General features: G+C 38.9%; 1 protein-coding gene across 3 annotated transcripts in view; it reads right to left on the bottom strand.

Moving 5' to 3' along the window:
* The window catches only part of GRM5 (glutamate metabotropic receptor 5), a 405,881-nt gene that overhangs the window by 170,320 nt on the left and 217,160 nt on the right, over positions 1-18,401 (bottom strand). The window lies entirely within an intron of this gene.

Consider the following 18,401-nt stretch of genomic DNA (forward strand, 5'->3'; position numbering starts at 1 on the left):
AAGTAGTGGCATCCCAAATAGAAGGACCAGAGTATAAAATGTCCCTGTAACTAGAAAGATCGCAAGCTTGAGGATTGGAAAAAGTCCATGTCACAGAAGCACTGAAAATGGAGTTAGAAAATTTATTTATTATGGTTGAACTAGGACCAGGGGTGCCATCATTTAGTGCCTTAAGCCCGGTGTATTTGTCTGTGTCACTGGAGGGAACAGATTGGACACTTAGATTAGAATAATTAATAAAATTTAAGGAAGATTAATAAAGAGACTATTTATGAAGGTATAGGTAGGATGCAATAAAATCACTAGGGATTGTTGAGTACCCATAACAACAGTGGGGCCTAGTTTATCAGCCTAAAGCAGAGGGGCAGGGAACTGGGGAGCAGTGACCTTACATAGACACAGTGATGGGGCTGAGGAAAGAGGGCCATGACAGGAGATTTATGGAAGAATGCAGCCAGTTCAAGTCACCTCAGAAAAGGAAGCCTCCAGAAAAATAAATATCCTGATCTCACTTTCCTTTCTCCCTCTAACTTCTGGTTCTCGGAATCCTACTGCATCCACAGGCAAAGGAGCCCACTGATGCTGTCCACCTGTGTCAGCTCACAGAGGACTGGACGGGCAGTGGAGAGATGGGTTTGGAGTGGCAAGCAGAAGGGGCATTTTCTATAAAGGAATATGTCTTTATTCTCATGGGATAAAGACATGAGAATATATAAAGGAATATGTATAAAGACATATTCCTTCTATAAAGGAATATATAAAGGAATATGAATTAAGACATATTCCTTTTATAAAGGAGTATGTCTTTATTCAAAGGGAGCCGCCAGCCTTAGAAATCTCGGCCTTATAGTCCTATGGTTCCCTCACTGCTCCAGCTCACAGGCTTTAGATCAGGATGGCTTGAGTTCACAACCTGGAGCTACACTTGTTAGCTATATGATAATGAGCAAGTTATTCATCTATAAAATGGAAATAATAATAATAGTGACTTCTGATTAGGACTATTGAAATGATTAAAATGCAATGTATTTAAAGCACTTAGAACAGTTGTCTGGCAAATAGTAAGAGTTAAAAAATGTTAATTTCTTGATTCATATTGAATTTTGAAAAAGTGGAAAATCAGAGTTTAGAGACTTAAAAAAAAAGAAAGAAAAGAAAATAGTCAGTGTCAGAACTGTGAGAGATTCCACTGCAACACATCAACTCTAAGAATGGTAGTCTACACTTTTCCTAATCACTCCCCAGCCTCTAGAGTCCACATGTGTCAAACACAAGGCCCGCGGGCCAAATCCATCCCACCAGGCCTTGCAATGTGGCCCGCACCGCGCTGTCATCACTGCACTCCGCTGCGTTTCCATCACAATGACAGTTTATGACTGTTCAGTAAACCATTTGGCCCGCGATTTAGGCTGGATTTTAGATTTTGGCCCCTTCTCTGATTGAGTTCGACACCCCTACTCTAGACTGTAGAATGTCTTGAGGGAAAGGATTATGTGCAATTTATTTTGCATCCAAGAACCCATCACAGCACACAGTTTTTGCTCCTAAATGTTTGATGAATGACTATTCAAAGCACTGTGACAGAAAGTACAGAAGTAATTACTGGAGGAGAAATGAGAAAGGATAACTTCTCCTGCAAGCCTAAAATCCTTATCTGTGTCCTGAATAAATCTTTAAGTAACAAAATGTAATGCGGCTTCTTCAAGAAGGCACTGAGATTTAGTAACAATTGCAAGAATTGACATATAGTATGACTGCTCCGAGGCCCATGACTTTGGTTGGAATATCTGAGTCACCACTTCTGAAACTCTCCCCTCTCCCATCCCATGTATATATTGGAAGTAGAGATAATCTGTAGCTTGTGGGAAATCACGAGAGCTAATATTCTCTGCAGTCTATGGTTTTTGTTATTGTAGAGGAAGGATGTTTTATTCAATGTATTTATAGAGTTTTACTCATTTCACCCAGTATTGAGCACTGGGGCAGCTTTGTGTTTCTGTGGGAAAATTGAGGCTGAACGTGCATAATCAGAAGTGTGATGTAAATGTCTTACTTGCATTGAAGGAAAGACAGGAGTCTTAAATGATAACAGGTAATTTAGTCACTTTAGGGTTAGAATGGTCTTAGAGTAAATCCTATTCATCATTTGATGTCCATAAATTCATAAGGAAAAATAGAGAAGGAGTCAGAAGACCTATAATAGATACTTGGTTGGACAGGGTAATTTTACTAAAGTATAAAATTAAAACAACTTGTCTTGCCATCATCTTGGGAACATCATTAAACCAGATATAATTTTATCTGTGCTGTGAATGATATGTGCTGTGAATGATATGAAGAGCAATGAAAAACCTAGAAGTTATTATCTTTCTGTTTCTAAAACTTGACAGTTATACATTTTTCCTTATTTGGTGTCTTTCAGGGTTGTTTCTTCCACTTGTTCAAGTTTTAAGATTGTGCCTGGGTATAGAAAGGCCCTATTATATATTGTACAAAAGGAAAGCTTGACTTCAGTTCCCTTCTAGCTTTGGGCAGATCCCCACAGATGATAGAAAAATTTGTAGAAATAGTTTGCAATTGCATTCCAGAAAGCATTGTGCCATCTTGTAGCTCAAATTCACTTTGAACATTTGGTCAAAACAACCAATATTTACTAAGTATGTACTAAGAGCCAGGAGCTACCTTAGCCAAATGGTTTCTAAATAATTAAAATATTCTATTCCCCAGGGGAGTTAACGGTTTGTTACTGTATAGTGAGGTAATTAAGAATGAGAGCTTTGGGTATGCAAGCTGATCCTCTCTCTTCAACCCTCCATTTTTTTTATTTTTTATTTTTGCCATGTGTAAAATAGGGATAATGATTATATCTACAACTTGAAAATGCTGTGAAGATGAAATAGGTTGATGATTATAAAGTTTTCAGCACAGTGTCTGTCACATAGTAAGTGTTCAACTAATGACATCAATTTGATTTTTATTAGAAAAGGCATCTACAGAAATGGATCTTATTGTCACATGTACTACATGGTGACAGAACACAGGCGGTGTGCTTACCTAGAGGATATTTACCCATCCTTTTGTCCTGGAATACAGATACTTCTTGCTGTATACCCAAAGATTCTAATGTCAGAGATATGAAAGTGATGTTATAAATGTTCAATGGAAGGAAGAAGAGTAATATTTTTCTTCAGTAGGAAGTATCAACTTCATCTCTGCAGGCATGAGCAAGCTGGCTCTACGCTTAGGGCCATCTTTGGAAATTTAGGTTCATTTGGGGGCCTAAATGGTTAAAATGCTTCAGGAGAAAAATACTGCCAATGATTGCTAAAAGTTCTCCAAATTGTTGATGACTGTCCTCGAAACTTAAGAAAGTAGATTCTTTTCTTTTTTCTTCCAGTTGAAAACAGTACATTTTTTCTAATATAATACTGGAACAAGATTGACACTGAAATTTTAAGATTTATGACTCTTAGGAACTAAAATTAACTTCTCAATTTTTTTTTTTTTTTTAGATTTTAGATAGGGGGCTTTGTGTAAAGAACATGGATCTTAGTTTTCACTTCTTTCAGTTGTGGCTGCTAATTTGATATAGATATAAGAAGAATTTTTATTTTTTATTTTTTTGTAGTTTCTGCTAACTAGTGAAGGAGTTGCCTAGAGAATAAGCTTTGTGGATATTTGGAGGGTGGAAAACCACCATGGGCCATGTGGGACTATAGAAGGTTTTTTAAAGGATTAAGCTGGTTTCTTAGGGATAAGAGAACAATGGTGGTTAAGAGAGAAGTACGGTTTCTCAAAGCATTTAAAAGGTATGCCTAATTAGGCATGCAAGGAGGGGCCAGAGACGTTATGTCAGCTCTCGGTTAAGCTTCAAAATTTAGCATCAACACCTCTGCCTTTGGGATTAGTACTCATTCTTGATAACAGCAGAGCAGAATTATATTTGATGGAGACATTCTGGGAAACAGTGATAAAAATTTGGAGCATGCCCTATAGCACATATGTATGGCTATACAGCATTGCATTGTCTGGCTATGGCCCATTCTTTGAAACATAATTGCAACATGATTATTATCTAATTAGTAATGAATTCATCTCTGTTATTTGCAAGTTCATCTACAATCATTTCATTAAGCTCTAAACCTTGTGAGATGGAGCTTCCTGCACATAAGAATGAGTGTGGACGCATGCTTCTTTCTGATGCATATTGTATCTAAAGTCCTAAAGGTGTAACTATTTGCTCCTTAGTGGGTCCATTCTGGGTGAAAAATCCCAAATGAGACTGTAAATGCCACACATTCTGCATGGAAGAAATGGCCTACATACAGGCCAAGGAAATCATTTGCCTAATTTTTTTTTCTCTCAAAATTACAAGTTTCTTTTTTGAAAAGGAATATTTGGGAGAATTATTTTTCCAAAGGTATTGTTTTTATTCATAGAACACTTGAAGAGAATCAAAGCTGGGCAAAAGAATTAACATTGATGAAGTGCTTGCAAATATACCGGGTCTTCATACACATTTCACCTTCATAACAACCTGAAAAAGGCAGAACCATGTCTCATAGATTAAAGGCATTATTGGAGTGGTCATGTTGTCTGTTTTGCCTCCCAAGTTCTTAAAATAATACCTGCCACATGCTAGATGCTCAAGTAATGCTTCTGAAATAAAAATGAATTGATTGGCACTTGACACTTGAAGAATTTGTGTAAAGAATAGTTATGTATCTCTTACAGGACCACAGAGCCACCCTGGGGTACCTGTAGGGCATTAGAAAAATCTGAATGCAGGTTTATCTGACTGCAAGACAGAAACAGAATACCTCTCCATGATCATATTTTTCATGAAACGAATAAAACCTATGCAATTCTCAGTAAGGTAGATGTTACTAATTTAGAATTAGAATTCATCCAGGAAGCAGACTGAGCTGCTGATCCCCTGGATCAGTCTACAGTTGAATCCTCTCCCAACTCAGAGCTGAGAGGGACTTTACATGAATATTGGTAAGCTGCCTTAAATCCTTTTTGAAACAAGCATCAGGAAATAGGAATGCACAAGTAAGCAATGCTGAGAATATGCTATGGTTTCACTTTCATTTCAACAGGTATTTACTTACTAAGTGCCAACTCAATTTCTGGCATCAGGGAAAAAATGGAGAAAGGACACAATTCCTGCCTGAATTTAGCTCACAGCTTTATTTTAGGTGGGAAGAGGAATCAAATTAGTGACTTCTAAACTTGGTTGTATATAAAATAACCCATACAAGCTTGTTAAAAATACAAAATTGGACTATCAGAGGTTAGGCCTAAAATTTTTTTGATTATTTATTTATTTATTTATTTACCAACAGCACCAGACAATTCTGATTACAGTTACATGTAAGAAAGATGTAAGAAAGAAAGAACTAAGTTAGATGCATACTAAAATCCCTCCCAGCTTTGGAATTCTATGATTTGCTATTATTCTAAAGTTTCTTTAAAAATAGTAAAGAGCTGAAGCCGGTTTTGCTCAGTGGATAGAGCATTGGCCTGCAGACTGAAAGGTCCCAGGTTCGATTACGGTCGAGGGCATGTATACCTTGGCGGGCACATCCCCAATAGGGGGTGTGCAGGAGGCAGCTGACCGATGTTTCTCTCTCATCGATGTTTTTAACTCTCTATCCTCTTTCTTCCTCTCTGTAAAAAAAAAAAATCAATAAAATGTATTTTTTAAAAATAGCAAGAAACAAAGGAGGTGTGTACTTCTGCCAGCAAAGCACTGTTCTGAGAGGGAACACAAGAGCAAAAAGGATGTGAGTTGTTGGTGAGAAAAGTTTGGTCTGGAAAGTCATGGGCAGCTTGGGCCAACCATCAACCCCAATTCTGAGTGGCTTAGGCCAGAAATAAATTCACTAAACTGTTTATTAGGTTTGGCTACTTTGGTGTGACTTAGACTAATTATAAAAATTAAGCCAGCTTTTATTTCAGATGTTTCATATGTAGAAAAGTAGTAAATCATCATGTACGCCTGCGCCTTACCAGCAAAGCTACACCCTGCAGCTGCTTCCTCTCTTAGGACAGGAACTCAGTTGAATATAAAATCTGAACCAATGAAATACATAGAAGAAAACATACCTACTAAACTTATGGGCCTTGGTCTCAGAGGGGCTTTTGTGAACTTGATCCCAAAGGCAAGGGAAGAAAAAGCAAAAGCAAAGGAATGGGATTACATCAAACTAAAAAGCTTCTGGGCAGAAAAAGAAACCATCAACAAAACAAAAAGGCCGCCAACCAATTGGGAGAAGATTTTTGCAAACAATATTTCTGATTAGGGGCTAATATCCAAAATATATGAAGAATGCAAACAACTCAACAACAACAAAACAATCAGTCCAATGGAAAAACGAGAGAGGACCCGGTCAGACCATTTTCCCAAGAAGATATACAGGTGGCCAACAGTTTATGAAAAGATGCTCAAGTTCACTAGCTGTTAGAGAAATGCAAATCAAGAGCCATTCCATGTTTTTGTTTGCATGCCCCTGGTTTGAAAAATGTCTTTTTGTCTAGTGTGAACCATACATTTTTATTAAGTAGTAAAAACAACAACAGAAAAATCAAAATCAAACCAAAATAGGCCTTTTGTAGAGAAAGACACTTAAATAGCATTCAGTACTTTTAATCATAAAATAAACCAACAACAACCCAACAATCTTTTTTAAAAAAATATATTTTTTTGATTTTTTACAGAGAGGAAGAGAGATGGAGAGTTAGAAACGTCGATGAGAGAGAAACATCGACCAGCTGCCTCTTGCACACCCCCTACCGAGGATGTGTACATGCCCTTGTACATGCCCTTGACCGGAACCGAACCTGGGACCTTTCAGTCTGCAGACCAATGCTCTACCACTGAGCCAAACCGGTTTTGGCCAACCCAACAATCTTAGTGACTGAGAGTTACATACTAACAAAAAACATCTGTTAGTTTTTGTGGATCTTAAGATTGCTTTATAAACACTGAAACGTGAGGAGATAGTTATTAATATTTTATTACACATAATAATTACATTTGTTAATAATTATAGTAGTACCATTTATTGAATGTTTAATATTTCTAGTTCTTTGAAATGTTTACCACACTTGATTCAATCTTCATAATAACCTATCACATAGATCCTTTCTGATTCCTGTTTTGCAGATGAAGAAATTGAGTTTTATAGCATTGAGTTTCTTAAGACATCCTGCTGGCAAGTTAAGGCCAAGCACTCAGCATACTTCTGTGTGACTCCTCAGCCTATATTTTTAAACATGCACTAAATTATCTTTCAGTAAATGAAATGACTCTTTCCCCACACCAGGATATCATTCTCTAGCTTTTAAATTTCTTGAAGAATATTTAAAGGCATGGGAAATGTCCAGAGTATAGCATTTATGATACACAATTAAAAATGTATATACACATTTAGAAAAAGTGCTTAAAGAAAATACATTAAAAATGTTAACATTTTTCTCTGGGTGGTTGAATAAGAGATTTTTTTGTCTTCTTCCTAATACTTTCCTGTGCTTTCCATATTTTATAAAATAGATATTTATAGTTAGAAAGATAATTGTATGTTATTAATTATATAAAACAGACTTCTAATATGTTAGAAAGATTATAAGAAAATTCATCAAAATATTAGAAGGATTTCCCTAGCTGGTTTGGCTCGGTGGATAGAGCATCGGCCTGTGGACTAAAGGGTCCCGGGTTCCATTCTGGTCAAGGCAAATGTCCAGGTTGTGGGCTTGATCCCTAGCATGGGGTGTGCAGGAGGCAGCTGATCAATGATTCTGTGTGTGTGTGTGTGTGTGTGTGTGTGTGTGTATGTGTGTGTGTCCACCCTCCCCACATTGTGTACAGTTCAGTATCTTTAGCTTTAAAAAATATGTATTAGAAGGCTTGTAGTTAGACAAAAGAGCTGTGGTCATGTAATAATAATCATTCTTTTACTTATAATTTCTAAAGATTCCTCATAGAAAAAATTTAAAAATCCAAATGCTTTAGTTGCCATACTCAATTCTTTTTAATCTAGCCATTGGCTATTTTTCCAGATTTATAACCCAACTCCTGGGTAACTTCCAAGACTTAATGTCTAAAATTTTCTGTGGGATGTACTCTACTCTCTGGTTTCACCAACCTCTTAAAGGTGCCATACTCCCTCATAAGCCATTTGCCTGGAATCACTGGACTGTGTAACCTTTTTCAGAATAAAGGGCATGTTGCTTTAATAATGGTATTCAATATCCTGAGCACCATGCTTACAACACAGTAACTCTTCAACACATATTTATTGAATAAATAAAAGGTCTGCTTTTACCTACTCCTCCCTCCATTTTCAGTGTAACCAAGTGGTTAGATCCAGGCTTCAGAACCAATAAAGTGGATGAGTGGTTTGTGGCTTTCACATTCACTCTATGCATTTCTGTGTGAAAGATTTACAGAGGAAGTTCACTCATCTGCTATAAAATAACTTGAAATATAAATAAAGCATTTTATTAAAATTTTCCTTGAAAGAGAGAACAAGGTTAGCTGTTATTATTAGCCATTATCATCTTTTAATCCTCTGTTTAAATATCACCTCCTTTCTAGAGCCTTCTCGTATTCCCTTTAGGCTTAGTTCCTTCTCTATCTTTCCAAATTCCATTTTACTTTTTATGTCTCTATATCTTTGCATTTCACTGCATTGCAATTATTTATTTATGACCGTTTTCCCTACCATGATGTGAAGGAGAACACAAGGCTAACTCACCTTTATATTGCAAAGGCTTAACTCAATATATAATCGATCATGACTGATGCATAGGACTCCTTTCTCAAACAACGCACAGACTGTACAAGACCTAGGTGAAAAGGTAACATCCTTTATTTAGGCGACACAATTTCTCATCTGCTTCCTGTTGTTATTCTAATGCCCCTTCCAGTGAAGCATACCTGGCCCACTTGCCTGAAATGGCTTCATCCCATCTTTGTTCATCACTCTCTTTTTGCCTTCCTTATTCTGGTTTCTCCTTAGCACTTATTACCATCTAACATGGCATACACTTTACTTAGTTATCTCTTTATTGCTTGTCTCTCTTCACTAGAATGAGCACCATGAAGAGAGATAGATATCTGTTTTGTCCACGGCTCTATCCCTAGAGCCTAAACAGTCCCTGGCACATGGAGGTATCCAATTTGATATTTGTTGAATGACTGAATACCACGTACACAATTATAGAGACAGATGGTGGGAACTGTGGAGTGGCTTTACTATATAAAATCTAAGCCCTCTCCTTGAGAATTTTTTTTGACAACCAATGAGAGGCACTGAACTCAAGATAGTGCTCCGGGAAGAGCTTTGTGCAGTCATCTTTTATATCCACTGATGTTAAGATCCATCAGGATCCTAACTGTCCCCAGGAGATAATTACATGAAGAGAAGGGTGAGCACCTTTTCATTAAATGTAAATAACTCACTAAAAGGCCTCTCTTAGCCTTTGGTACAAGGGAACTTAAGGGAGTATCCCCACCTACAAGCCTGTCACACACGCTAAAAACTGTTAAGGACCCTGCCTCTCACACTACCCTCTGGGTGAAGAAGGCTGTGACGTTGTATCCCATTGATCCTGGCCTTGAACAGCATATAAAATCTTAGCTTGAAACATACTCAATGTGGGTCTAAGAAGATACCCACCTTAGAGAGGGTACAGTCTCACCAGAGCTCTTTCTAGAGCACCCACTTCTTCCATGTAGTCCACCAAGATAAACAGAGTGAGACACAGACACAGAGGCTACTAGCTGAGATAACTTACTGATAACCTGGACAACAGATTGGGAGCAAGAACAAAAGCTAAATTTTGTGTTGGAACACTTGCTATCCCCCTTCTTTTCTCTTGGCAACTGAAGCTAACACGGCCTATTGTTTGCTTAGACTGTCCCCACTTTTAGTGGGTAAAACCAGCCTGCTTGCTGTAGAGCACTGGTCACTCTTTTCTCTATAATGAGGAGCACCCAGTTTACAAAATGTGAAGCCAACATTTTAGATAAGTTAAAAATAATGTTGGGGAGTGTCTTTTTGTTTAACCTCTCTGAAAATTGTTATTGCCCTATCTAAAGACCATTTTTATAGACTCAGGCTCATACGGTTTCTGTAAGGCAGTCACTTGCAGGTATGTTTGTGTGTGTGTTATGGTCATGGAGGTAGAAGGGTGGCTCATGTTGAGCTTGAACAACTTGACTCAAAATCAGTCCCAACGAAAGTGCCAAATGTCCACTAACGTCCACAAAACCTCAGCTTTGTTTGGCTTTCTATTTATTTTTATGGATTGATTTTTTAGAGAGAGAGAGAGAAACTTCGATTTGTTGTTCCACTTATTTATGCATTCATTGGCTGATCTTTTTATGTGTCAACTGGCAACTGTGGTGTATAAGGACGATGCTCTAACCCAGTGGTCGGCAAACTCACTAGTCAACAGAGCCAAATATCAACAGAACAGCGATTGAAATTTCTTTTGAGAGCCAAATTTTTTAAACTTAAACTTCTTCTAACGCCACTTTTTCAAAATAGACTCGCCCAGGCTATGGTATTTTGTGCAAGAGCCACACTCAAGGGGCCAAAGCGCCACATGTGGCTCATGAGTCTCAGTTTGCTAACCATGGCTCTAACCAATTGAGCTACCCAGCCAGGGCTCGACTGTGTTTTTCATAAGGTAAATAGACAGCGGCTCATGTAGGAAAGCTATGTTGAAGATATGTGGGTTCAAATCCTGGCATTGCTGTTTTACTATATGTGTGACTTTAATTTTTCAAATACATTCTCCTCAGTTACAAATTTGGTTATAACAGAAAATTAAGATGGGGTTGCCGAGAAGATTAAATGAGAGAATACATGTTAAAACATTTAGTATTGTGCCTATGACACAGAAGCGCATGCAATGACTGTTAAATATTTAGTAATTCCTTTAAGAAAGAGCAACTAACCCCTTCTTTCTAGGAATTAAATCTTTTTAGGTGGGAGCGTGGGGTGGAGAAAGGTCCATGGAAGAGGTAGCATCTAATAATTACAACCACTTCAGCAACTTGGAGAATCTGAATATTATGAACGTATTATTTCATATTTTCTTGATTTTTTAAGTTATGTTTTAATCCTCACCTAAGGATATTTTTTCCATTGATTTTTAGAGAAAGTGGAAGAGAGGGAAAAACAAAGAAATACAGAGAAACACATTGAATTGTTGCCTCCTGCATGCTGCCCCAACCAGAGCCTGGGCTGGGGAGGAGCCTGCAACCGTGGTATGTGTCCTTGACCAGAATTGAACCTGGGACCCTTTGGTCAACAGGTTGACGCTCTATCCACTGAGGCAAACTGGCTCAGGCTTCTTGATTTTATTAATGGAGAAATATAAGACTAGGAACTATCCAACAAAAGTGGGATATATCTTTTCCTAATTCAAACAAACATGTTTAATGCTTAACAGCAGCTACAAAAATACAGTTTAAAATTACTGATGGCAGCAGTATCTTTCATCATAAGTGGCATTAGTCATGCAAAGTTAAATTTTTAAGATAAATATTAGCAATTATTCTCAATAAGAACAAACTTCTCTAAGGCCACTTTGTTACGCATGCATATCCACATTTACTGTGCCAGTCTATGTAACTGACAGTCTATGACCGGCATCCAGGCATTGACCATTTATTGGAAATGAATGCAAAGCTTCTTTCTATGAAGTCTCTCTTTGAAAAGACATTTTTATGCTTCTGAGGTTAATATGGACAAGCACATTCTATTATACCAAGATCATCAAATATGTGAAAGGAAACTGACAAAGAAAAAGACAGCTTTTGTTCCTCACAATACGGGATGCAAATTTGAAAGACTGTTCGCTTTTATGAAGACAGACCTCATTGCTTTCCTGATTTCTTCCCAGGAAAACAGACTGGGGATGTAAGGTGTGACTGAATGACTAGTGATATCTAATTATCGCAAGCTGAACACAAGGCCTGTCACTGAGTATTGGGTCAATTCACATTTCTAAATTAATTAGAAGAGCAATGAGAAGAAAACATCAACGGAATATTCTCTCGGTCCACATTTAGTCAAGATCACATGGCATGGCTGAGAATCACTAACAATTAACACCTGAACGTTTAGATTGTAACTGTATTTGACATTATATTTGTACCTTTCTCTGGGTTGGGCCTTTGGGGGAGGAGGTGTGGAATAGCAGAAAGAATATGAATCCACTTCTCCTGTAAAACTGTGATGATGTGAGTTGGTATCACCACAGAGAGGCCCTGACGACACGATGTAAAATCTGCCTCCAAACATTTGTCATTTCTTGGGGAATTTGCTGAGCTTTCTGACACTACTCCATCCTGCTCCAGGGCCCTTGGTGTGCTGTCCTTTGGACACACCTTGAAGTGTTGAGCAGAGGGAAAACCCAGAAGGGAGAGGAATCGCTTCATGATAGTTTTTATATTTTTCAGAGACCACAACATGCATAATGTTTGGTGCAGCTGCTTCTACTTTCTAAATCTCTCACATTTGTCTGGGAAGTACTGGCATCATCCATCTCTCTGTGCTAAGATAAGGAAGAACCCTGGGCAAAAAGCAAAAAGAAATATTCCATTGTTTGCTGTGTGACAAAATGGTCTGTTTAGTTTGGGTTCCCAAGCAGTTCATGGCCATGCCATGGTTTTTGTATTTTTAAAATTAATGGACTAATTTTTTAGAAAGTTTTAGTTTGATATAAAAATGTATCAGAAAGTACAAAGTGCCTATAAACTCTCTCACCCAGCCCTCAGTTTTCCTTAATATTTCATTTACATAGTACATTTGTTATCCTTGTGGAATATTAATATGTTACTATTACCTAAAGTTCACAGTTTACATGAAATTTCACCCTCTGCATTACACATTCAATGGGTTAGACAAATGTATGATGGCATGTATCCACCATTAGAGTATCACACAGAATAATTTCCCTGCCTTATATATCTCCTGCATTCTACCATTCACCCTCCTCTGAAGTCCTGGAAACCAGTGATTTTTTTTTTGTACTGTTTCCATAGTTTGCCTTTTCTAGAACATCATGGAGTTGGAATCATACATTATTCAGTTTTTTCAGATTGTCGTCTTTCACTTAGCCATATGCTTTCAAGGTATTGCTATGCCTTTTCATGGCTTGATCGCTCATTTCTTTTCATCAATAAACAATATTCTTTTGTCTGGATGTATCCCAGCTTGTTTATCTATTCATCTACTGAAGTACATCTTGTTTGCTTCCAACTTTGGGCAATTATGAATAAAGTGGCTATAAATATTTGCGTGCAGGATTTTGTATGGGACGTGTTTTTTATTCAGTCAAGTACATACTAGGGGCATAATTACTGTTTTGTAGGGTATGTTTAGTTTTGTAAGAAACTGCCAAACTATCTTCTAAAGTGGCTATATCATTTTTTTATTCCCATCATCAATGAATGAGCGTTCCTGCTTTTTCTGGCTTTTTTCTTGCTTGTCTCTCCAATCAAATGTTTTTACTGTTGAAGAGGTCACTGAGCTATCTGAATTCTAAAAAAAAATAATAAAATATGTAGGAAACATCTGAAAAATCAAGCAACTAAAATAAAAAATCTTTTCTTATCTCTGAAGTTTTAAGCTGCAGTGTTAACCTGTGTTTTCTATCTCCAATATCCTTTGTCACTGCAGCCAGACCCCCATTTTGGCCAACATCAGAGCCCTTTTTATCCCACCCTTATGTTTGATCTTCCAGCACCTGTTCTAACTCTTTGCGCACTTGGCAGCCAGAGTGAGCTTTTCAAAATGCAAATCCTAACCTAAACACTCCTAGGAGACAATACAAATCTTTAATGCAATCTCTGAGGCCATGCACATACTGACAAATACCCATCTCTCTCAATCTGTCTCTGATCATTTTCTTGTCTTTTCAGTTCTACTGGTGGCTCCCCGGTTCCAGGAGAGTGTGAATCACTAATCCACCACAGGGTCTAAGCACATGCCATTCCTTCAAGTCAGAAGGTGTCTTCTCTCCCACCTCATCTTCACCTACTGAAATCATATTCATTCTTCAGGTCTCCTCTGAACTGAACTTTTCTCAGGAGACCTTTGCTGACATTCTACTCAGATTGGGTCCTGAAGTTAGTGGCGTCCCCATACCTAATACCTCTTCATAGAATATCCCCTTAAGTGCTATTTTACAATCATCTGCTTTATATTTATCTCCTCTAAACAGCATATTTCATGAGGGTAGGGTTGCATGCATTTTACTCACTGCTTTCCTCTCAGAAGCCATAATAGTGATTGGGCATGGCAGGGAATCTATAAATACCTATCTGGGGAATGGGTAGATAATAACAAGCATATAAAGATTATAATTCCAGATAGAAATTGCCATGAATTAAAGATATCTTTATCAATGCACTGCTGACCACAGAAATTTCTATTATCCAGAAAAATTGCTAATTCTTTTAATAATTCCAGAAAGCTGATAAAGTCCTTTATCATGCACCCTTAGGCATACATACAAGGTTCTTCATGACTTCCCTCATGCCTACTTCTCCTGCCTCATCACCTGCCACTTCTCCCTTATATGTGATGCTCTAGCTATGAACTGTTTGCTATTTTCCATAAGCACCATGTTATTTTATGGCCCTGTGACATTGATCAGTCATTTTCTACTGTTTGGAAGATTCACATTGTCTGGAAAACTACCTGTGATTCTTAACAAAACAGAAATTCAATTACAGTTTATATCCAGTGCTATTCTATAATAGTTTTAGAGAATAGTGGTTAGACAATCATGTACTTCACAGAGTGGCCCCCCTGATAGTTCAAATTCCCACTTGGCACCATACAAAGTTATAATATTATTGACTGCTAGAGGCCTGGTGCATTAAATTCGTGCATGGCTAAGGTTCCTAGGCCTGGTCTGCAATCAGGGCTGCTTGGGGCTTTCCTTCCCCCAGCTGCCAGCTGCCAGCTGCCAGCTGCCAAATGGGGCCTTCCTTTGTCCCATTCCACCCCCAGGTGGTCAGCGCATGTCATAGCAAGCAGTTGAACTCCCAGTTGGGGAGGACAATTTGCAGATCAGACTTTTATTATATAGGATATTTGTAGGCTATAATCTAAATCTCTCTGACTATTTTATAGCTACCAAATACTTCTTAATCCCTTCATCTTTTTCACCCAGCCCCTAACCCTTTATCTGACAGGGGACCCTGTATACTGTCAGTCTGTTTTCCGTATCTATGAGTCTGTTTCTTTTTGTTTATTTTGATACAACTCAGGGGCTCCCTTCTCCAGGAAGATTTCCATAAACACTTGGCACAGCCCAGTGTACCTCTGTGCCCCATATCAGTCTGTATAGTCCTATATCATGCTAAAACATGCAACAAATATTTAATGAAGGAAACTCAATATTGTTTACAAAGTTACACCATCATGGGAACATGTCCATTTGCCTTCCTATCTCCCCTTGAGATTGGGAGTGATATCAGTGATGAGAAGATTTGTCTTGTTCACTCTCTAATTTCAGAGCCTCACAGGGAACAGCCACCTAACCTAAGTTTACTGAAATCAACTGAATGATCAATACAAAAATAGTAAGCAGGGTCAGATTCCCTTAAGAGTAGTTCATTGAAACAACCACAGCATTCTTTTTGTTCTTCCTAGATTATCTGAGTGCTTATAAAAGTATATAAATTTGCAGACTAACTCTACAGCTGTCAGAATTTATTTCTTCTAGACTATAAAATGATTGATTGTGTCCCAGCTATAGTCTAAGCTGACCTAGGACCCTCAAATCAAAGCTCCCATCATGAGAGACACCTCATAAAAATGAGACCAAAAGTAAGATGTATCCAGGTTCTCTTAGATCACAGTATAGGTCTTTCTCCACTGAGACAATAATTATTCATCCTTTTCTGCTTTGAAACATCCCTACCTACAAGTGGGAGCACTCCCTCCTCTGAGCCCTACAACACACTGGACACGTCTCCATCACCGCCCTTCCCTTTTGCATTAAAACTGCTTGTTGAAATGTATGTCTCTCATGTTTCATTGCAAGATCCCTGAAGGCAGGACTCTAGAGAGTATTATGTTAAGTGAAATAAATCAGTCAGAGAAAGACAAGTATCACATATTTCACTTATATGTGGAATCTAATAAACAAAACCAAATAGATTCATAAGTATGCAACAGACAGGATTCTCAGAGGGAAGATGGGGGGCAGGGAAGGGGGGAGAGGAAGAGATAAACCAAAACACTTATATACTTATATGTATATATGCATAACCCATGGACACAGACAATAGTGGGGTGAAGGCCTAAGGAAGGGAAGGGAGTAGAAGGATGAGGGGTGGAGGATCAATAAGGAAAAAAATGGGACATCTGTAATACTTAAAACAACAGAGATTTTTAAAAAATTAAACAAAAAATCTCTAAATTCCAAGAATCTAATTCAGTGGCTACCTCACAAACATATCAATCAATGTTTTCTGAATGAATGAAGCAATAATCCTATGTACAATGGGATCAAATAGAGTGTAGTGTTATGAATAGGTATAATAAATACATAAAAACAAGGAATCAACAACATTATCAAAAATACAATATAATCTCCAACATTGGCTCTGGGGAAATAACTGACATTTACTGAATGTCTACTATGTACTGAATGCTGTGCTGGGTTCTAAGCACTTTGTCAATGTCACCATGTTTTATTTTTATAATAACCTGTCAATGTAAGTAAAATCACCTTAGTTTTTAGATGCAGAAACTCAAAATTCAGAGAACAGATTTATAAATTTAAGAAGTGTCTGACACCAAAATTCCTTTTCCTGCTGTTGAGACAATTATTTAAAGGGAAATTATTCAGAGAGTGAAAGATGAAAGGATCTTTGATTTAGGGCCAACATGAATCCTCCCCATGCAAACTGTGTGGGCCTCGGAAAACAAAGTCTTATTTCATCCCCCTCACTGTCCCTGCCTACCTCTCTGTATCTAAGCAGACAGAACTCACTCTGCCCTAGAGACCCTGGACGCTCTGTCCTGGCTGTAGTTTTCCCAGACGGGGTGGCATCAGCAGATGCCTTAAATTAAGATCCTTGTTAAAGATCCTTTCAAAGATGTGATTAATTAAGGACATTTTATTTTCACCCTGAATTTCCTTAACACTTTTATTTTAGTGCTAGTGCCCCAGTGCATGGATTCATATATATTAAAAGTAAATTAATTAGAAGGTGGCGGGTGGGTGAGATGGGCTGGACACACCTGGTGCCAACCTCCCCTGGTCTCTCCCCAGCCAGGCACCTTTGTGGAAGAGCCAGGGCTTGAAGGGCCTCTGTGGAGTGAGCAGGTTCCCTCCAGCAGGTGAGGTACCCTAGGCCTGGCCTGCAGGGAATCTTGCCGAAACCATCTCTCTGACATCCCCCGAGGGGTCCTAGAGTGCAAGAGGACACTCTGCAAAGTGGCTGTCACACAGGGTGTGGAATGCAAACGCAAGTGTGCAATAAACCAAATTTGGGCCAACAGTGCCCCAGCAAGAACATACCCACAGCCGAAGGTGTAACCTCATGGCCAAACGAGGAATTGGGTTCCCTCCTTTGTGGTTTTGGGTGCATCACCTGAGACTCACCGTTGCCAAATCACTGCAGCTCAGCAACACTTGTATTGAGTATCTGACCCCCGATGGTCAGTGCACACCATAGCAACTGGTCAGATAAAGGGAGGGACACTTAGCATATTAGTCTTTTATATATATAGACTAGAGGCCCTGTGCATGAAATTCATGCATGGGAGGTGGTGGGGGGGTGTCCCTCAGTCCAGACTGTACCCACTCCAATCTGGGACCCCTTGAGAAATGTCCAACTGCCCGTTTAGACTTTATGACATCCCCTTATAATTAAGGATTGTTGGCTCCCAAGTGCTTGCCTATCTGCCTGCCTAACTGCCCCTAATTGCTTCTGTCTGACAGCCTGATTGACCCCTAAATGCTCCCCTGCCAGCTCGATTACCCTAACTGCCCTCCCCTGCTGGCTTGATCGCCTCTAACTGTCCCCCCCTACAGGCTGTTTGCCCCCAACTTCCCTCTCTTGCTAACTGCCCTCCTTGCAGGTCTGGTCACCCCTAACTGTCCTGCCTTGCAAGTCTGATCACCCCCTGCCCAACTGTCTTCCTCTGCTGGCCTGATCAAGCACAACTACCCTCCCCTGCAGACCTGGGTAACCCCCCGCCGCCCCCAGCTACCCTCCCCTGCAGGCGTGTCACTCCCAACTGCCCTCCCTTTCAGGCCTGGTCCCTCCAAAAGCCCTGCCTTACTGGCATGATTGCCCACAACTGCCCTTCCCTGCTGGCCATCTTGTGTGCACATGGGGGTGGCCATCTTTG

The sequence above is a fragment of the Pipistrellus kuhlii genome, unplaced genomic scaffold, assembly GCF_014108245.1.
Source record: "Pipistrellus kuhlii isolate mPipKuh1 unplaced genomic scaffold, mPipKuh1.p scaffold_m20_p_9, whole genome shotgun sequence".
Lineage (NCBI taxonomy): Eukaryota > Metazoa > Chordata > Mammalia > Chiroptera > Vespertilionidae > Pipistrellus > Pipistrellus kuhlii.